The sequence below is a fragment of the Bombina bombina genome, chromosome 2 (assembly GCF_027579735.1).
Source record: "Bombina bombina isolate aBomBom1 chromosome 2, aBomBom1.pri, whole genome shotgun sequence".
Classification (NCBI taxonomy): domain Eukaryota; kingdom Metazoa; phylum Chordata; class Amphibia; order Anura; family Bombinatoridae; genus Bombina; species Bombina bombina.
The window spans coordinates 237352377-237375812 of NC_069500.1; the positions used below are offsets into that span (position 1 = coordinate 237352377).

At 37.8% G+C, this 23436-nt stretch overlaps 1 protein-coding gene across 1 annotated transcript in view; it reads right to left on the reverse strand.

Annotated features, from left to right (window-relative positions):
* The window catches only part of KIAA0825 (KIAA0825 ortholog), a 1109509-nt gene extending 1090521 nt beyond the window's left edge, over positions 1-18988 (reverse strand). Inside the window, exon 1 of the mRNA XM_053701492.1 lies at positions 18923-18988. The gene's annotated coding sequence lies outside the window, so the exon portion shown is untranslated. The remainder of the gene's footprint in view (positions 1-18922) is intronic.
* Positions 18989-23436: the final 4448 nt, after the last annotated feature.

Genomic DNA, 23436 nt, shown 5'->3' on the forward strand with positions numbered 1-23436 from the left:
GTCCGCCACCCGCTTGGGTATAGGAAAAGCGTCGGGGGGCACCGGAACCTCTAGGAACTTGTCCATCTTACATAATTTCTCTGGAATGACCAAATTGTCACAATCATCCAGAGTAGATAACACCTCCTTAAGCAGTGCGCGGAGATGTTCTAATTTAAATGTCACAACATCAGGTTCAGCTTGATGAGAAATTTTTCCTGAATCTGAAATTTCTCCCTCAGACAAAACCTCCCTCCTGGCCCCTTCAGATTGGTGTGAGGGTATGTCAGAACAGTTATCATCAGCGTCCTCTTGCTCTTCAGTGTTTAAAACAGAGCAATCGCGCTTTCTCTGATAAGTAGGCATTTTGGATAAAATGTTTGCTATAGAGTTATCCATTACAGCCGTTAATTGTTGCATGGTAATAAGAATTGGCGCACTAGATGTACTAGGGGCCTCTTGTATGGGCAAAACTGGTGTAGACACAGAAGGGGATGATGTAGTATCATGCTTACTCCCCTCATTTGAGGAATCATCTTGGGCAATATCATTATCTGTGGCATCATTGTCCTTACTTTGTTTGGACACTATGGCACAATTATCACATAAATTTAAATGGGGAGACACCTTGGCTTTCATACATATAGAACATAGCTTATCTGATGGTACAGACATGTTAAACAGGCTTAAACTTGTCAACAAAGCACAAAAAACGTTTTAAAATAAAACCGTTACTGTCACTTTAAATTTCAAACTGAACACACTTTATTACTGAATATGTGAAAAAGTATGAAGGAATTGTTCAAAATTCACCACAGTGTCTTAAAGCCTTAAAAGTATTGCACACCAAATTTCAAAGCTTTAACCCTTAAATTAACGGAACCGGAGCCGTTTTTACATTTAACCCCTATACAGTCCCAGCTAACTGCTTTGCTGAGACCCAACCAAGCCCAGAGGGGAATACGATACCAAATGACGCCTTCTATAAGTTTTTTTAGTGGTTCTTAGCTCCTCACACATGCGTCTGCATGCCTTGCTCTCCAAAAACAACTGCGCATTAGTGGCGCGAAAATGAGGCTCTGTCTATAACTAGAAAAGGCCCCCATCTGAAAAAGGTGTCCAACACAGTGCCTGCCGTTTTTCTAAACAATCCCCAAGATTATAATAACTATTAAGAGTTAGAATCTGCAAAATATGCTTAGCAAAGTAATCGTTTTAGCCCAGAAAAATGTCTACCAGTTTTTTAAGCCCTTATGAAGCCCTTTATTCTTTTACTTAATCTAAGAAAATGGCTTACCGGTCCCCATAAGGGGAAATGACAGCCTTCCAGCATTACATAGTCTTGTTAGAAATATGGCCAGTCATACCTCAAGCAGAAAAGCAGAAAAGTCTGCCAACTGTTTCCTCCAACTGAAGTTACTTCATCTCAACAGTCCTGTGTGGAAACAGCAATCGATTTTAGTAACGTCTGCTAAAATCATCTTCCTCTTACAAACAGAAATCTTCATCTCTTTTCTGTTTCAGAGTAAATAGTACATACCAGCACTATTTTAAAATAACAAACACTTGATTGAAGAATAAAAACTACATTTAAACACCAAAAAACTCTTAACCATCTCCGTGGAGATGTTGCCTGTGCAACGGCAAAGAGAATGACTGGGGTAGGCGGAGCCTAGGAGGGATCATGTGACCAGCTTTGCTGGGACTCTTTGCCATTTCCTGTTGGGGAAGAGAATATCCCACAAGTAAGGATGACGCCGTGGACCGGACACACCTATGTTGGAGAAAACCATGTAGCTGTCCAAAAAAAAAATCTGCATCCTACATTTTTAGGGTGGTTCCTAAATGTATCTAATGATTTATCTACAGAAATTCCCATGGTCTTTAAGGGTTAACGCATACACAGTTAGCACCTGCTTGAGAGCTGCAATGCATTGCCATTCCTGAGCAGGGAAGGCAGGAGCAGGATACGCTTCAGCACTGGCTTGTAGTTAAAGGGGCATAAAATTGTAAATTTAAAATGCTCTAATGCGTTTTATTTCTTACATATAACTATCAGGGTAGATTATAATGGCCAACTGCACCTCACTGATGACGCCCACAGAAGGCAGAAACGATCGTCATCTTACCTCATAAGATTGAGGTAACAGCTGGTAAGAAGTAACAACTTACTTTACTGAACTTTTGTGAAGATTTGCATCCTGATACAAGTTTCAACCTCTCATTGTTTTATGGTTTTATATGTAATTTCATATGTACATTTAGCCAAGATAACAGGAATTCATAATATTTTTCCTATAGTTGAGCGCCTCTATCTAATATTGGAAATCTCTTTATACATATATCTTCACAGAGTTAGGGGTACTCTGTTTCAGTACTGAGGCAGCACACTATCCTTCACTTGAATTTGATATATATCTTTTTTCATTTCAGTAAACCAACAACTATTGATAATTCAAAGTACACTTTTTAATACAAAAATAGGATTCATTTCATGGTTATAATAAGAAATTATTATTAGATCTAAGATTTAGCGCTGGTGACTCTTTCCTCATTCACTCGTAGATTATAATGTATTGGTAATCGGTTTTCAATTGGGCAATTCCTTTTTAAATCCTGGTTATGACAATTCCTGTACTGTTAGTGACAAACGTGAAGGACGCACACGATGGCTGCCTCACCCTTTCACTGCTACTGAAATTAACTTAAAATAATAGACTATCCTGCAAAAACCAAAAAACACTACAATGTATTTCCTTTGACTGGGTGCCACAAATCTCTAAAGTAAACTGTTTGAATTCCTATTCTGAGATACACACTGGGGGCGCAATCTGATATACGGCGCAAGCGTGGAAACCTGTGCCGGCCGTAGTTTCACCTCGCACATCGACCTATCACATATACGGCGCCGACAGTTGCTAAAGTGCCGTAAGACGGACAAACTAGCAATGTCCAGAAATAAGCGTAAGTACAAATTTCTGGAGTCGCCAGTGACTTACGGCACTTTAGAAACTGTCGCCGCCTAAAAAAAACTAACTACAGTATAAAATATCCCGTTACTGTCTAACACGCCTCCCAAACATTCCGACACGTATACCCCTCTATCCGCAATCCCCCTCTCACTCCTAATAATAAATATATTAAAACCTAAACCGCCGCTCCCGGACCCCGCCGCCAGCTACATTAAATGTATTACCCCCTAATCTGACCCCCCTACACCACCGCCACCTATATTAAATTTATTACCCCTAATCTGAGCCCCCTACATCGCTGCCACCTACATTAAATATATTAACCCCTAATCTGAGCCCCCTACCCCGCCGCCACTTATATTAAATTTATTAACCCCTAATCTAATCCCCCTACACCGCCACCACCTATATTAAATATATTAACCACTAAACCTAAGTCTAACCCTAACACCCCCTAACTTAATTATTATTGAAATAAATCTAAATAATATTATTATTAACTAAATTATATACGATTAGAGATCGTATGAAGAGGATCCTCCACGCTCTATGGCTCCGGTCTTCATTTCCAGCATCGCCGGTCTTCAGTTCCAGAGTGGACGTTCTTCAGCTCCGCGGTCATCGGTCTTCAACTCCTCCGCTCCGCGCCGGCTGGTTCCTGGAAGAAGAGGTCGCCGCTTGGAAGAAGACTTCTCCGCCTGGAACAGGACCTTCTCCGCCGGTCTTCAGGACAGGTAAGGACCACTTGGGGTTAGACTTAGGTTTTTTTAAGGGGGGATCGGTTTGGTTTTAGAGTAGGGGTGTGTGGGTTGTAATGGGGGGGTTGTTTTTTTTGTTTTTGTTTTTTACAGGTAAAAGAGCTGATTACTTTGGGGCAATGCCCCGCAAAAGGCCCTTTTAAGGGCTGGTAATAGAGCCGATTACTTTTTTAATTTAGTTTAGGGTAGGGAAATTTAATTATTTGGGGGGGCTTTTTATTTTATTAGGGGGCTTAGATTAGGAGTAATTATCTTAAAATTCTTGTAATCTTTTTATTTTTTGTAATTTAGTGTTTGTTTTTGTAATATAGTTTAGTGTATTTAATTGTATTTTAGTTGAGATAATTGTAGTTTATTTAATTAATTTATTGATAGTGTTAGTGTTAGGTGTAATGGTAACTTAGGTTAGGATTTATTTTACAGGTAATTTTGTAATTATTTTAACTAGGTAGCTATTAAATAGTTATTAACTATTTAATAGCTATTGTACCTAGTTAAAATAAATATAAACCCTAAAATAGCTACAATGTAATTATTAATTATATTGTAGCTATCTTAGGGTTTATTTTATAGGTAAGTATTTAGTTTTAAATAGGAATAATTTAGTTAATAATATTAATATTATTTAGATTTATTTCAATAATAATTAAGTTAGGGGGTGTTAGGGTTAGACTTAGGTTTAGTGGTTAATAAATTTAAAATAGGTGGCAGCAGTGTAGGGGGGGATCATATTAGGGGGTAATATATTTAAAATTGGTGAGGGCGGGGTAGGGGGCTCAGATTAGGGGGTAATATATTTAAAATTGGTGAGGGCGGGGTAGGGGGCTCAGATTAGGGGTTAATATAGTTAATGTAGGTGGCGGCGGGGTAGGGGGCTCACATTAGGGGTTAATATAGTTAATGTAGGTGGCGGCGGGGTAGGGGGTCACATTAGGGGGTAATACATATAATATAGGTGGCGGCGGTGTAGGGGGCTCAGATTAGGGGGTAATAAATTTAATGTAGCTTGCGGCGGTGTAAGGGGGTCAGACTAGCGCTGCGGAATCTGTTGGCGCTCTACAAATAACCGATAATAATAATAATAATAATTAGGGGGTAAGACATATAATATAGATGGCGGCGGTGTAGGGGGGTCAGATTAGGGGCTACATATAATATAGGTGGCGGGGGATTGCGGTTGACAGGTAGATAGACATAAGGCTTACTACGCCTGCATTTTGTGGCGAGGTGAAAATGGAGTAAGATTTCTCCATTTTCGCCACGTAAGCCCTTACGCTGTATATTGGATACCAAACTGCGCAGGTTTGGTATATCACTCTATGGGCCAAAAAATTACGGCCGAAGGGTGAAATATACGAGCGTAACTTCTATGTTACGCCGTATATAGGATACCAAACCAGCGCAAAATTTGGCGTCGCCGGCTTCTGCGGGCGACGCTGCATATTGGATCGGGCCCCTGGATTACCTTGTTACAGCTGGCATACATAGATAATCTATATCCTTTGTATAGTGGAAGACTACAATATTTAATTGAATACAACTGGATACAATGGAAACTACTACACTTCAGTGAATGCAGCTGGATACCTCCTCACTGCAGTGGAAAGACAAAAGTTACATAAGAAACTGTAATGGTAACAATTCAACAAATATGAATAATCTCTGGTAAACTAATTTATATCCAGATTTGCAAATCTTGTAAATATCCTTCTTTGTTTGGTAAAACAAGCTGTTTTCATTCAACAGACGATTTCGCTAAACAGCTTTCCTAATCAACACACCCAATGTGGCATTATCAGACTGGATCTACAGAATTGACAACTCAAAGAATTCTCTCACTTTAGACAAGTTAAAATTTTCACACCTCACTCAGAACCTCAAAACAAAAATGTATTCCTACACCCTTTTTATTTTGCGTGCACTGTGCAAATTAAGAGCAATTCAGACTGCTATAACATCACAAATATTCATCATTTTAACGGATCACGTAGATGCTGTCGAAAATTAAGCAAATATCCTTCACATTAGACTACAACACTTACATTGGGGAAAAAACATTTAGACATGGTTCTAAGTGAAAGAGAACATGTTAACTTTTAGCTAATCCCCTTTAAAAAACCAGCACTAATTACAAAGAACAGCTCATACCCTGTATTTTGTAATGTGATCTAAAAGAAATAAAATTGCCATTATCCATGACCTTATTAAAAGCAGAAGACCTAGGGCGCATTATAGAAACCTGGCTTGATGGAAATGCAGGCCTAATTCTAGAAGCAATATTCAAAAAGATAGGTTGATTTCTCTTGAAAAGTCTTATCCCTCTATAGTACTTTAAATTATATTATCCACCCACATGTCTAATTAAACCTCTAATAACCAATGACAAATAATAAGTGGGAGGTACCTAATGTCTTACATAATACATTATTGACAAGGAATTCCTCCAAACGAAGAAGGACTAAAGTTAAGATATTTATAGGTACACACTTAATACAATAATCTATATCAACAATATTGCAATTTTCCACACAGACCTTTATATCCGGATCAAACAAACCTTAACCTTAGGGTATACAGCCAATCTCGAGACTGCAAAAATCGGAAGAGTGGAACTATTTCAAAAGGTAAATAAAATGATCACAATAAATGTTACTGCATACTCATCCCGCTGGGGAGGCTTTCCCTTATTAATTACGACTTAATATATTGGACTAACGACTATGGATGTAGAATGCAGTAAAAAAAAAAAAAAGCAAGCAACAGACACATCAATATACGATAAATCAAATCACCACCCTTATACCTTCTACCTCACATCATGCAGCTATAATGGCAAACGGGGGCGTGAGTCAGAGCTGCAGGTCTCATATTGCCCCACTTGAGGAATTCATAAAATCATAGTAGTAATTGAGTAGGGAAAGTATCTACAGTGAGATTAGTATGCAGTAACATAGTTACTCTCTTCCAATTCTTGCAGTCTCGAGATTGGCTGTGTACCCTACAGGGTTTTTTAAGTATGTTTTATTTTTGCTTTCTTTTTAAATTATGTATAGTAAAAGGTTAAGTTTTATTTGTTTCCTCCAGATATACATCTCTGTGTTGAAAATTGCAATATTGTTGATATAGATTATTGTATTTAGTGTGTACCTATAAATATCTTAACTTTAGTCCTTCTTTTGGAGGAATTCCTCGTCACCAATTCTAGAAGCAGCAGTACCACCAACTGATTCAATAATCCATTGCCCAAGGCAGAACAGAAAAGGGGAAGGAGTATCAATCTAAAACAAGCTCTGGACCTTTTTAGGTAGGCAACCAACATCATTTAAATATGAGTCTGCCAGAAATGCAGTAGGCATGATGGGGCTTAAAATACTTCTGATCAATCTCTTGCCTGGAGATGAAAAACAATTATTTCATAAATTCAAAGAGCTGTTATCTGTTTTCATTTTAGAACACCACAGATGGCCTAAACTGGGGGATTTCAATGCACGGGTAGATGATACGTTTTCACAGTTGGGACAAGACATACTTTCCATGATGCATTCACTGGGTTTTACACAAGCTGTCCCTTACGCTACCCACAAGAGCAGACACACACTAGACCTTGTATATACCACTGAAGGAAAAGTCTCAAACCTAATAATAAACCCAGTTATGAGGTCTGACCACCATTCTATTAGCTCCTCTCTGACCACCATTCTATTAGCTCCTCTATAACTAGCCACACAAATGCCCAAGCTCCTGTAGAGATTACACGTTTTTGACCACTAAAGGGCATAACCTCTCAGATACTCATATCAAATCTTGATCTTACATATATGTTAAAAAGCTGTGACAACGTCAAATCTCTCTGGTAGAACACTGCAATATCAAATGTGAAGAATGCCCTGGACTCCACTGCCCCAATTCACACTTGACAATCACAAAACCTCTCAAACAAAAAAATAGACCAGACTTTTCACACAGTTGAACCTGCCACCCACATGTTTCCAACTTATCTCCCATATTATTTGCAGTGTTTATGCTTCCAATGGGAGATATAAGGCAGCATGGACTCGTCTATCACTGTTATGGAGACAACACAAAAATATACATCTCCTTTAAGCCAAACTCAAATGTATGAGCAAATTCTTTCTTATTATTTAAATACATTCTAAAATGATCCGAGCAATACTATTGATACCCTTTAGAAGTTACAATAAAGAATTAGTGTCACAGATGTCTTCAATTTCATAATCACTCAGTCAGCCAGTTTAAGAAGTGAAAAGTACGTACTCTGCTGTTGTGTGTCACTGTGTGTATCACACTGAACATAGAAAAGAGAAGGAAAACCAGAGCGTTGTCTGAGGGGCTTAGAAAGAAGGTAATTGACAAGCTTGGTCAACTTAAGGCTGAAAGACCATTTCTAAAGTGCTTGATGTTCCTGTGAGCACTGTTGCCAATATTATTAAAAATTTAAGGCACATGGGATTGTAGCTAAAATCCCTGGACATGGCAGCAAGAAGAAAGTTAACCCAAGAAAGATAAGAAAGATCCTTCAAATGGTGGAGAAAGAACCACAGACAACTTTAAAACAGACCCAAGCTGATGATCAATGTGCAACATTTTCAAGTTGCACCATCCATGGGCTCCATGGTAGAAGATCTAGGAAGACCCCACTTCTAAGCAAGAAACACAAAAGAATGAAGCAAATTTGATAAAAGAAGTAAAATTGGAAAAATAAAGTGAAACTTACTGCCCAATGTCATAAAGATGTGTTTCAGTCGCAGGTAATGAGTACTCCAACAGAATAATGACCTGAAATATACCTCAAAAAGCACCCAAGAATGGATATGAAGAAAACATTGGACCTCTCTGAAGTGGCCTTCTATAAATCCCTTCAAACATCTGTGGAAAGAACTTAAACTCGCAGTTGGGAAAAGGCCCCCATCAAATCTGAGAGATCTGTAGCAGTTTGATCAAGAAGAGTGGGACAAAATCCCATTCACAAAGTGTAGGAACCTTATTCCTGAGCTACAGAAAGCACTTGATTGCAGTTATTGTCTCCAAATGTTGTGCTACAAAATATTAGGTTAAGAGTACCAATATTTTGTCCATACTATTCTCATTTGTTTTACTGTTTAAAGTAATATGTAAAGTCATAAATCAAAAGTGAAGTTTACATTCTATTACAATTGAAATAAAATAATATGGGTGCCAAATACAATTGTCAATTTCTACTTAGTTCAGAGAAAATTGTGTTTTCCTAAAAATAAAGTGCTAGGGTACCAATACCTTCAGACACATCTGTATGCGTTATATACTCCAAGTGGTGTTTAAACTATTTAAAATGTCGGAAACTTCAGTTTGAAAAGAAGATTTAATATTTTGAATAATCTGTCAGAAATTAGCATTATGTTTATGTACATAGTTTAAACAAAAACAAATCTTTATACAAACGATCCTGCACAGAGAACTAATTTTAGCAAACTCTAAAAAGTACAAAAATGACATACTGTCTATCTATATCACTGTTTTTCCAAACTGTCCTTAGACCTCCCCAACAGGTTAGGTTTTCAGGATTACCTTGGATGAGAGCAGGTAAAATAGCCAAATGACATACTGTCTATCTATATCACTGTTTTCCAAACTGTCCTCAGACATCCCCAACAGGTCAGGTTTTCAGGATTACCTTGGATGAGAGCAGGTAAAATAGCCATTTTACTAATCAGCTGATTATTTCACCTGTGCTCTAGTTCAGATATCCTCAAAATGTGACCTGTTAGGGAGGCCTGAGGGCAGGTTTCAAAAACAGTGACCTAGATCATTGATAGACCAGACCACTAGATTCAGTCACAGAGCCACTTATGCTGCTGCCAAGTCCACTAAAATAGTGCTGTATTAAAATTTCAACTTTTTTTTTTTGAACACACATCAAAAGTATCTAAATGCACTTTGTGAGAAAGACATGGAAATAAAAATATAATGATCATAATGTACAATTTTAAGGAATTTTCCAATTTACTCTGTTTATCAAATTTACCTCTTTATCACAAGAAAATTGTGTACATATACACATTTTATATATATATATATATATATATATATATATATATATATATATATATATATATATACACACATACATATACACACACACACACACACACACACACAGTCATGCGAAAAAGAAAGAGGACATAACAATCATCTGGTCCTTAGTAGGTCTTAAAATCTTAAAATTAGGTAAATACAACCTCAGATGAACAACAACGCATGACATATTACACTGTGTCATGATTTATTTAACAAAAAAAAAGCCAAAATGGAGAAGCCATGTGTGAAAAACTAAGTACACCCTTACTGCTTCCATAGGAATTAAGAGGCTAATCAAATGGCTGCTACGTAAATGTCCTTGATTAATTGATCATCAGCAAGTGTGACCACCTCTATGAAAGCCGAAGTTTTAGCAGTTTTCTGGTCTGGAGCATTCAGGTGTGTGTTAACACATTGCCAAAGAGGAAAGACATCAGCAATGATCTTAGAGAAGCAATTGTTGCTACCCATCTATCTGGGAAGGGTTATAAGGCCATTTCCAAACAATTTAAAGTCCATCATTCTACAGTGAGAAAGATTATTCACAAGTGGAAAACATTCAAGACAGTTGCTAACCTTCCCAGGAGTGAACCTCCCAGAAAATTCACCCCAAGGTCAGACCGTGAAATGTTTAGAGAAATTGCAAAAAACAAAAGGAGTTACATCTCAGACTCTACAGGCCTCAGTTAGCATGTTAAATGTTAAAGGGACATTAAACCCAATTTTTTTCTTTCATGATTCAGATAGAGAATACCATTTTAAACAACTTTCTAATTTACTTCTATTATCTAATTTGCTTCATTCTCTTGATATTCTTTCCTAAAAATCATATCTGGATAGGCTCAGTAGCTTCTGATTGGTGGCTGCACATAGATGCCTCATGTGATTGGCTCACCAATGTGCATTGCTATTTCTTTAACAAAGGATATCTATAGATTGCACCAAATTAGATAATAGAAGTAAATTGGAATATTGTTTAAAATTGTATTCTCTATCTGAATCGCGAAAAAAATTTTTGGGGTTTAATGGCCCTTTAAAGTTCATGACAGTACAATTAGAAAAAGACTGAACGAGTATGGTTTGTATGGAAGGGTTGCCAGGAGAAAGCCTCTTCTCACTAAAAAAACATGGCAGCACGGCTTAGGTTTGCAAAGTTGCATCTGAACAAACCACAAGTCTTCTGGAAAAAAGAAGACAGACGAGAACAAAAGTGGAGATGGTTGGCCATAATGCATAATGGCAAAAACCAAACACAGCATATCAGCACAAACACCTCATACCGACTGCCAACCACTGTGGTGGAGGGGTGATGATTTGGGCTTGTTTTGCAGCCACAGGACCTGGGCACCTTGCAGTCATTGAGTCGACCATGAACTTCTCTGTATCTCACAGTATTCTAAAGTCAAATGTGAGGCCATCTGACCGACAGCTAAAGCTTGGCCAAAACTGGGTCATGCAACAGGACAATGATCCCAAGCACACCAGCAAATCTACAACAGAATGGCTGAAAAAGAAAAGAATCAAGGTGTTGCAATGGTCCAGTCAAAGTCAAGACCTGAACCCGATTTAAATGCTGTGTTAGGCCCTTAAGAGAGCTGTACATAAACAAATGCCTTGACAACTTTGCCACCTAGCTTCCTCACTTTCTCTCTACAAATATACCAACCCTAATTTTTGGGGACTTCAACATTCCCATTGACAACTCATCTGCCCCTGCTGCCTCTAAAACTTCTTTCACTCACATCCTCCTTCGGTCTCTCACAATCCACCCTATTCCCTACCCACCGTGATGGACACTCCATCGACCTGGTATTTTCCTACCTCTGTTCTATATCTGACCTCACCTGTCACCCTTTTCCCATTTCAGACCATCACCTGGTCACCTATAATATTAATGCAACAGCTAAACTCACTTCTCCATCCCGCCCCTGCAGAAATCTACATGCTGTGGATCCGCTCCAGTTTTCAAAAATCATTCAAGATCTCCTCCCTCACACTTCCACTATAACCTGCCCTGATATCGCAACAGCCCACAATAACAAAACTTTCTTCTGCACTAGACACACTTGCCCCTCCCCAGCTGCACAAAACATCACGCCGTCAGTTGCAGCCCTGGCACTCTCAGCAAACACGCTATTTGCAAAAATGCTCCTGTACTGCTGTGTCTAGAGCAAAACTCACTCTGAACCTGATTTCAAACACTATAAGTTTATTATTCGTTCATACACTTCTGCCCTTTACTTAGCCAAGCAAACCTACTTTTCTCTCATATCTACTCTTTCCTCAAACACTAAACGACTCTTCTCCACCTTTAACTCTCTCCTCTACCCACCTGCTCAACCCTATCCCTTCCCATCTTATACCCTCCCTATCTTCCACCCTCACTCCTGCTCTTACCCACATCTTCAACCTATCTCTCTCTACCGGCTCATTCCCATCTTCTTTCAAAACACTCAAAAGTCACTCCCATACTGAAAAAACCCTCCCTCTACCATAATTCTCTTGAAAGCTACCGCCACATATCACTGCTTCCACTAACATCAAAACTCCTTGAAAAACTAGTTTACAATCGCCTAACCCACTTTCTGTCCGCCAACTACTTGCTTGACCCCCTGCAATCCGGATTCCGCCCCAAATACTCAACTGAGACTGCCCTTACCAAGGTTACTAACGATCTTCTCTCTGCTAAAAATATTGGCCACTACTCTATACTCATCTTACTTGACCTCTCAGCTGCCTTTGACATAGTTGGCCACCCCCTCCTCCTACAGACCCTTAGCTCTTTTGGCCTCTGTGACACTGCTCCTGGATTCACTCCTATCTTTCTCACAGTTCTTTTTCTGTGCCATTTGCCGGCGACTCCTTTTCTCCAATGCCTCTGTCTGTTGGTGTACCTCAAAGATCTGTTCTGGGTCCTCTACTCTTCTCCATTTATACTTCTTCGCTGGGTAAACTTAACAGTTATGGCTTCAAATATCACCTCTATGCTCACGACATCCAGATCTACCTTTCCACCCCTGGCCTCTCACCACCTAAAGATTAACATGTTCAAGACAGACCTCCTTCTTATCCCCCCTCAAGCTCTATGCCGACTTGTGACTTCTCTATCCCTGTTGACGGCATCACCATTTCCCCATCGCCCTCTGCTGCCTCAGAGTTACACTTGACTCAAATCTATCCTTCATCCCCATATCCAATCACTTTCTACATCCTGTCGCAACCATCTACTTAATATTTCCAAGATATGACCTTTTCTGTGCGCTAACACCACAAAGCAAATAATCCACTCCCTTGTTATTTCCCGACTTGACTACTGCAATAACCTACTTACTGGCCTTCCTCTTTCCCGCCTCTCCCCCCTTAAATCCATCCTAAATGCCTCTGCCAGGCTGATCCCCCTTTCCCTTTGCTCTGTATCTGCTGCACCTCTCTGTGAGTCCCTTCATTGGCTCCCCATTCACAGCAGAATTAAATTCAAAATTCTCACTCTTGCATACAAAGCGCTCACCAACACCGCTCCCCTCTACCTATCCTCTCTAATCAACAAGTATACTGCAGCCCACCCACTAAGATCCAACAATGACCTGCTCCTTGCATCTGCGACTATCACCTCTTCTCATGCTAGACTGCAGGACTTCTGCCGTGCAGCACCTACCCTCTGGAACACTCTCCCTTGTGCTGTCAGGCTTTGCCTTAATCTTTCTTCCTTGAAATGCTCTCTGAAGACTTTTCTGTTCAGAGAAGCCTACTACCCAACTCAATAATATTTCTATTACCTGACAACATTTCCCTCATCTAACTCTGCATTAACATCTTTCTCAATCTTGCAGTCCTCACCTCCTGTTTCTGAAACTCCTACCCTTCTAGATTGTAAGTTCCCACGAGAATAGGGCCCTCAATTCCTCCTGTATGTGTTTGTAAATGTTGTCCTCTCTCTTACAAGTTTTATTTAAATTAACTGTATCCATGGACAGTGCTGCGGAATATGATGGCGCTTCATAAATAAAGTATAATAATAAAATGCCTGCAAACATTAATAAACTGATGCAACGTTGTAAAGAAGAGGGTACCAAAATTCTTCCACAACGATGGAAGAGACTGATAAAGTCATACAGAAAACAATTACTTCAAATTATTGCAGCTAAAGGTGGTTCTACAAGCTATTGAATCATCATAAGGAGTACTTAGTTTTTCGCACATGGCTTCTCCATTTTGGCTTTATTTGTGTCAAATAAATCATGACACAGTGTAATATGTCATGTGTTGTTCACCTGAGGTTGAATTTACCTCATTTTAAGACATAAACCATAGAATTAAAAGGGGGTGTACTTTCTTTTTCTCATAACTATATATAGTATATGAGTAAAATGTGTTTTTTTCCCTTTTATTTAACAATAAATGGACTAGTAACTATTTTCCACTGGACTAGTAACTGTTTACTTTTTCCAGTCCTACTCTTTAAGTATTCCAAAAGAACTAAGCAAACTTGATATAAAGTCAAAGTTTTTTTTTAATGCATTCTGTATCTATGAACCATACATTTTATACATATTATATGTACGCATGTGTTTATATGTATGTATGTATGTATGTATGTATGTGTTTATAAACTTTCATAATTCAGACACAGCATGCATTTAAAAAAAAAAAAAAAAAAAAAAATGTTTTTAATTCCCTTTAAGGACATTCTGAACCTTAAAAAATCAGTAAAGTCAAAAGGGACAGTCTAGTCAAAATTAAACTTTAATAAATCAGATAAGGCATGCAATTTTGAACATCTTTCCAATTTACTTTTATCATCAAATTTGCTTTGTTCTCTTGGTGTTCTTTGTTGAAATCTAAATCTAGGTAGACTCATATGCTAATTTATAAGCCCTTGAAGGACACCTCTTATCTCAGTGCATTTTGAAAGTTTTTCCACAGCCAGACAACGCTAGTTCATGTGTCAAATTACATATCATTGTGCTCACTCCCGTGGAGTTATTTATGAGTCAGCACTGATTGGCTAAAATACAAGTTTGTCAAAAGAACTGAAATAAGGGGGCAGTCTGCAGACGCTTACATACAAGGTCATCACAGACAACAAGGTCAACATTGTTGGTTATGCAAAACTGGGGAATGGGTAATAAAGGGATTATCTATCTTTTTAAACAATAAAAATTCTGGAGAAGACTGTCCCTTTAAACTTCATGATTCAGACAGAGCATACAGTTTTAAACAACTTTACAATTTGCTTCTTTTATCATCTAGTATCATTTGTTGAAGGTAATACTTAGGTCAGGTCAGGAATAGCAACGCACTGGGAGCTACCTGCTGATTTTGGCTGCACATATATGCATCTTGTCATTGGCTCGCCTGATGTGTTCAGTTAGCTACCAGCAATGCATTGCGGCTCTTCAACAAAGGATACCAACAGAACAAAGCAAGTTTGATAAGGGAAGTAAATTGTAAATTTGTTTAAAATTGTATGTCCTATCTCAATCATGTGAGTTTCATTTTGACTTTACTGTACATGTGTTACATTCGACAGTGCTACATAGAAACACAAAAATAAAATGCCTTCACCATCCTAAAGGGCCATGAAACCCAACATTTTTCTCCCATGGTTCAGATAGAGCATGTGATTTTAAACAACTTTTCAGTTTATTTCTATTATCTAATATGTTTTGTTCTATTGGTACTTTGTTTAAAAGGATACCTAGGTAGGCCCATAAGTTGCTGATTGATGGCTGCACATTAATGTCTCATGTTACTGGACCACCCAATGCATTCAAGTAGCTCACAATAGTACATCTCTGCTTCTTCAACAAAAGATATCAAGATAATGAAGCAAACTAGATAATAGAAGTAAATAGGAAAGTTTTTTTTTAAATAGTTTTTTCTAAATCACGAAAGAAAATGTTGGGTTTCATGTCCGTTTAACCAGGAGATCTTGGTTGAACAACAGAATCTGCATGTGTATCAGCACTACTGCGTACATACAGTCATCATAGTAGCCTCCTATTTTGAGTTTATTTTTTTCGTTTGCCACAAAAAAAATGGCTGTGCACTGTGTGATCAAATATTTACTTATGTCATGGCTGCTACTATATATTCTGCAAGGTGTGAAAAGGAGAAATAAATAACACAATCTAAAAATGCAGACGTTAGAACTAGCAGTTGTTTACTAACTAGGCTGATCATATTGCCGCTTTAAAAAATACATATGTCAGCAGGGCTGTTTAAAGAAATGTTTTGTATAAAAACCCTGGCATATGTATTTTTCATAAATGTTCCTTTTTAACCCTTTGAGTGCCAATGACGGCTCTGAGCCGTCACAGAGTTGCCCACTCTGGTATTAATGACGGCTCAAAGCCGTCACTAGCACTCTCCCACCTTGAGGGAGATCTGGGGGCTCCCACCCGCTCCTACCCCGGCGATCGTGCCTGTAGAGTGACAGGCATCGCCGGGGCTTCCTGTTTTGTGTGGTGACGTCACGCGCAATAACGTGATGACATCACTGCGCAACTTTATTTATACTTAACAATGTTAAGTATAGGAGCAGGGGGCATGCTGCTTAGAAGCCTGTATCTCAGGCAACTAAGCAGCTACAGACCCACCATTGGAAAGGTAATCGCCTAACCTTTCCAACAGTGTAAGTCTTGGGTCTGAAAAAAATAAAAAATAAATGTTCAAAAAGAAAACATTTAAAAAAATCTAGCACCCAGGTGGTAAAGTGCTTAGCACTCAAAGGGGTTAAAGCAGCAATATGGTCACCCTATTACTAAATCATGTTGCAACTGTAAGTGATCTGCTTATTCGGCATATAGACCTACATTTTAGTGTGTGTAAAGGTGAATGGATGTTACAGGGACATTGTACACTAGATTTTTCTTTGCATAAATGTTTTGTTGATGATCCATTTATATAGCTCATCTGGGAGTGTTTTTGTAACAATGTATAGTTTTGTCTATTTTCTTTTAACCCTTTCCTGCCGGGGTTAAAGTGTCTACATCGGAACAACTGTTCTGATGTAAATCATTTTAAATCTCACGATCGTGCAAGTGATCACAAGATTTCAATGATGGAATCGCATCAGGGAGGCGTCCCTATGATGCTAGGCACCCCTCCAGACCGCGATCCCATCAGGGAAGTGCCAGTGGCTTCAGGTAAGCCACCCGGTTAGGACGTTGTATTCCGTCCATCGGCATCAAAGCCCAGAAAAATTTGGACGGAATACAACACCGTAAAAAGGTTAATACCATTGTGCAGATTTTTAGACTCCTAACCAAGCCCACAAGTTGGGTGGGGCAAGGGGGGGATCCTACAGTGCAGAAAAAATATTTAAATATATGTATTTTTAAAAAAAAAAAAAAAAAAGTCTTATTTTCATACTGATAGACTTTCTGACCCTACTTAAGATGGGGGTGACCATTGGGGGATGGGGGTGACCATTGGGGGGTGGGGGAGGGTAATCTATACAATAAAGCTAAAACCAACCATACAAGCTACCTAAGTAACCCCTTCACTGCTGGGCATAATACAAGTGTGGTGCGCAGCTGCAATTAGCGGCCTTCTAATAACCAAAAAGCGATGCCAAGGCCATATATGTCTGCTATGTCGGAACAAAGGGGATCCCAGAAAAGCATTTACAACCATGTGTGCCATGATTGCACAAGCTGTTTGTAAATAATTTCAGTGAGAGAGTATTTACAACCATGTGTGCCATGATTGCACAAGCTGTTTGTAAATAATTTCAGTGAGAGAGCTAAAGTTTGTGAACGTTAAAGTTTTTTAATTTGATGGCATTTGGCAGTGAAACAGTGGCATGAAATATACCAAAATGGGCCTAGATCAATACTTTGGGTTTTCTACTAAAAAAAAAAATATATATAGTTTTGATAGGTAAATATAAAAAAGGCTCGATTTCTGTTAAAATGGAGCAATAGCAAAAATGCTAAAAATACTCTGGTCTTTTGGGGAAGTTTTAGTCTGAAATTCCCGGTCCTTTAAGGGGTTAAGGGGGTAAACATTGGGTATTTCTAAACTCAGGAAAAAAAATAGAAAATATTTAACATGGGTGTTTTTTGGTGGTTGTAGATGTGTAACAGATTTTGTGAATCAGTTAGAAAAAATGTGTTTTTTTTTTAAATTTTATAATATTTTATCTTTTTTTTTTTTTTAATAGTAAATTATATGATATGATGAAAATGGTATCTTAAGAAAGTCCATTTAATGGCGAGAAAAAAAAAAAAGGTATATTATATTATGTGTGGGTACAGTAAATGAATAAGAGGAAAGTTACAGCTAAACACAAACACTGCAGAAATGTAAATATAATTGAAAAACGGTCTGGTCACTAAGGGGTTAAACGTTCAATGCCTTTGTTCTTGAGGAAAAGAATGCCTTGAAAAAGAATGACTCACACATACTTAATTGTCAGGTACTTTATTAAATTTCAATTAAAAAAATATATATATATCTTTGCATTTTTTTTGTACTTTCATAAATATTTACAGTTAATTCTCTGCTAGAAAAAAAAACAAACAACATAACTTGTATTCATATTTAAATGCTAAAAACACACTTGTCTAAAAAAAAAAAAAAAACACACACTAATATGAAAAAAATAAATTTAATGCTCAGCAGTGAAAGGGTTAAATGATTAATACTCAAAAACCTCAAAAATGAAGGTGTTAAACACAATGGAACATTACACAAAACAGCAGTTTAAATGTAATTCATGCTTTTAAATGTTACAATAACATCATGCTGCTGTAACACTCATTTACCAATGACATAGCCACTTGCCAATCAATGCACACAGTTACATGTTCAACCTATATAAATATATGATGCAGTCCACATATAAGGAATATGAGCTTGCATAATATGGTTTACCACTTCTTAATCGTATTATCAAATAAGAAAACAACTAAAAATGCCACAATAAAACCGAAAATAATGTAACATTGTTCTCTACGTATGTTTTAGAACATCAACTATTTGTCATTCGTAAGTAGCAATCCGCATCACATTTACAAAATAAAAATAAACACAAATCACACTGCGGAATCACCGCACATCTTAACCACATGCAAATCAAACATGCTCTAAACGACTTCGTATACAGAAACAGAAATATTTCCCATCAAATACCTTATGTAAAATAAAGTACAATCAAGTTGCCCATGGAAACTCAGTACACAGCATAGTAGGAGTAACTGTTTTGTAGGTAGCGGCTAGATTCTATCCTTCTAAAGGACCCGCTGACATCACAGCAATCACGTGACTGTAGTAATCACATGGTACAGAGAGTTGCGGAAGCAGAAGGGCGGGAGACTCAAATCAATAGGGCACTTCTGTTGCTGTCTGGGCTTATGCTGGATATTGAAGAAACACTAATCTGACAAAGGAGTGAGAAGAATATGTGTTTTCATGAAGTAAGAAGCTAAGAGGCTGCTTTATAACAGAGCTTTGTGGGTTGTCTTTTTTTTCAACTCTGAATAATGGGAACCTCATCTGTGCCTAGGATTTGTGCTAAAACATGAAGAACTGGGTGTGGTAAAGTATTGCACATGGAGCCCAACATTTGTTTTTATTCATGTTTTATTATTTAGTTTGTAGGAGAGAAGCTGTTATCTGGCACTACAGATGAGCAATGGGAAACCACTAACATAAGTAAAACTGAACTTGTCTTGTATATGTTTGTGGGGTGTCAGTAATTACATAAGTAGTAACATTCAGCTAGAATTGTTAAAGGGATCTTGAACCCACATTTTTTCTTTCTTGATTCAGATAGAGCATGCACTTTTAAGCAACTTTCTAATTTACTCCTATTCTCAATTTTTATTTGTTCTCTTGCTATCTTTATTTGAAAAAGAAAGTCCAGAACCATGGAAGGCACTTGTTTATTGGTGGATGAATTTATCCACCAATCAGCAAGAACATCCCAGGTTTTTCTGTTACACTCTTGCTGTTACTGTCTCTATCATTCTACATGTTTCTTTTTCTATCTCTCTCGCTCTATCTCTTGCTGTCACACTATCTCAGTCTCTATTTTCTTACTCTATTTTCTTACTGCCTGTTGCTGTCTCTCTGTTTCTGTGTCTATCGCTCATCAAACTCTCTCTCTATCATACTCTGTCACTTTCTCTCTCTTGCTGTCACGCTGTCATTCTCTCGCTCTCCCTGTCACTTGTGGTCACTGTCACTCTTTCGATGGTGTAACTCTTTCTATCACTCTGCCTGTAACTTTCTTGTTGTCCATCCCTTGCGCTCTCTCTCTCGCTGTCACTTTTTCTTGTTGTTTTTCTCGCTGTCTCAATCTCTCTCTCGCTGTCACACTCTCCCATGCTCCTTTCTTTCTTTCATCCATCACACTCTTCTTTGTACTCTGTCTCCTCTCTTGTGCCCCTCATTTGCCGATGTCTCTGACATTTCCCTTTCCCCCTTCTACAGTGTGTATAGAGTGTAACAGGAGAGTACTTGTGAAAGAGAGAGCGCAGTGGCATTTATGCTGTGTGGGTGGTGGATCATGTAAATAAGTTGTGGTTGGGTTGCAGGGTCATATCAAGTGTAAGTAGTAGAATATTTGTGTTTTAACCATTTTTTTATTTTTTTTCCACAGATCTCTCTCTCTCTCTCTCTCTCTCTCTCTCTATATATATATATATATATATATATATATATATATATATATATATATATATATATATATATATATCATGTGCATGATATATATCAGTAATTTAGCCAAACATATGTACAAGTTTAACAGGACCTTGACACTTGAGAGCAGCCCAAGGATGCACCCACTAAAAAAACCCTGATGAAATTTGTGTTCCTGTTCTACCTTGTTGAAGCTAATTAGAGTCTAATCGCTAGTGTCATTTGAGACTCACTGTAGCGTTCCCTTTGGGATAACTGCAGTATGCACTGAGTGGTGATGTGATTCTGGTCTCCTCTCCTGCTGGGTAGTTTCTCATGCGAGACTCACTGTAGCATTAACACATTCCTAGACAATCTCATGATAACCGTATTGAGAGAAATGACATGTGAGACTTATTGTAGCATTGTTGTATACACAGACACCTCTCAACCGTAATATTGCGAGAGGTGACGTGAGACATTTTGTAGCATTGTTTTATACACAGACAGTCTCGGGATAACTGCAGTATTGAGAGAGGCGACACGTGAGACTTATTGTAGCATTGTATACACAGACAATCACATGGTAACTGCAGTATTGAGAGAGGTGACGTGAGACTTATAGCATTGTTTTATACACAGACAATCTCATAATAACTGCAATATTGAGAATGGTGACGTGAGACCTATTGTAGCATTGTTGTATACACAGTCACATGGTAACTGCAGTATTGAGAGAGGTGACGTGAGACTTATTGTAACATATACACAGTCTCATGATAACTGTAAAATTGAGAGAGGTGATGTGAGACCTATTGTAGCAGTCTCAGGATAACTGCAGTATTGAGAGAGGTGACGTGACTTATTGTAACATTGTTGTATACACAGTCTCGGGATAACTGCAGTATTGAGAGAGGCGACGTGAGACTTATTGTAGCATTGTATACACATACAGTCACATGGTAACTGCAGTATTGAGAGAGGTGACGTGAGACTTATTGTAGCGTTGTATACACATACAGTCTCATGGTAACTGCAGTATTGAGAGGGAGTTACATGTGACTTATTGTAGCATATCTAAGTTATTTTGACAGACTTGCATTTTAACCAATCAGTGCTGACTCATAAATAGCTCCACAGGCATGAGCGCAATGTTATTTATGACACACATGAACTAGCACTGTCTAGTTGTGAAAAACTGTCAAAATGCACTGAGATAAGAGGTGTCAAGTAAACTGTCCTTTTATTATTTTTGCTTAATTTTAATATATTGCATTTTATGTTATTGCAAATTAAATAAAAATATTTTTCTTTGCACTGTTTGTTTTCATACTTGTTGATTCCATATTATGCATTTTGTGGATATTTAGTTTTGTCCTGAACAAACCCATTCCCACTTAGATCCTTAACCCTTTGATGACCATGTTAATTTGTCTACATCGCAACAACGTTTTGATGTAAACAAATTGAAATACCGCGATCATGCATGCGATCGTGAGATTTCAATGATGGTATCGGGTCAGGGGGCATGCCCACCATGACCCGATCCCATAAATATTTCTCTGTACATATATTTAATCGGCACTACTATAGACTTATTATACACAAGCAAACTTAGTTATCAAACTATAAATGGGCAAATCAATTACATGTTTATATGTAGAGAAATGTAAAAATAAAGTTACATTATTGTTTGGTTTGGGGCCTTTATTGGGAAAATCAGCCTTACTGCTGCTGCATTCATGATTTGAATGTGACTGTTATTAATGAAAGAGTAAAATTTGACTATTCAGATAGAACATGCAGTTTTAAACCATTTTCCAATTTACTTCTATTATCTAATTTGCTTCATTCTCTTGGTATCATTTGGTGAAAAGCATACCTAGATAGGCACAGGAGCAACAATTCACTTCTGGCAGCTAGCTGGTGATAGGTGGCTGTTCTTTGTATGCCTCTTGTTATTGGCTCACCTATTTCCCAGTAGAGCATTGCTGCTACTTAAAGAAATGAGACCAAGATAATTAAAGGGACAGTGTACACCAGAATTGTTATTGTTTTAAAAGATAGATAATCCATTTATTACCCATTCCCTAGTTTTGCATAACCAACACAGTTATATTAATACACTTTTTACCTCTGATTATCTTGTATCTAAGCCTCTACAACCTGCCCCCCCCCCTTTCCCCCAGTTCTTTTAACAGACTTTCATTTTAGCCAATCAGTGCTGACTCATAGGAACTCCACGTGTGTGAGCACAGTGTTATCTATATGACACACATGAACTAACACCCTCTAGTGGTGAAAAACCTGTCAAAATGCCCTGAGAGAAGAGGTGGCCTTCAAGGGCTTAGAAATTAGCATATGAACCTCCTAGGTTTAGCTTTCAACTAAGAATACCAAGAGAACCAATCAAAATTGGTGATAAAAGTAAATTGGAAAATGGTTTAAAATTACATGCCCTATCTGAATCATGAAAGTTTATTTTGGACTAGACTGTCCCTTTAAGCAAATATCATAATAGAAGTAAATTGAATATTTCTTTAAAATTGTATTCTCTATCCAAATTGTGAAAGAAAGAAAAAAATTGTTTTATATCCCTTTTAAAGGGACATGAAACCCAAAAAATTTCTTTCATGATTCAGATAGAGAATACAATTTTAAACAACTTTCTAATTTACTTCTATTATCTAATCTGTTTTATTCTCTTGGTATCATTTGTTGAAGGAGCAGCCGTGCACTACTGGTTTCTAACTGAACACATGGATGAGCCAATGACAATCAGTTTATATATGCAGCCACTAATCAACAGCTAGAACCTAGGTTCTCTGCTGCACATGAACTTTCCTAGATAAACATTTCAGCAAAGGATAACAAGAGAGAGAAGGAAATTGGAAAGTTGTTTGAAATTGTATTATCTATCTGAATCATGAAATAAAATTTTTGGGTTTCATGTACCTTTAAGTGCTAGAAACATAATCTCAAGAAACATGTAGAAGGGATTTTAACTTGGCGAAGAAAATGAG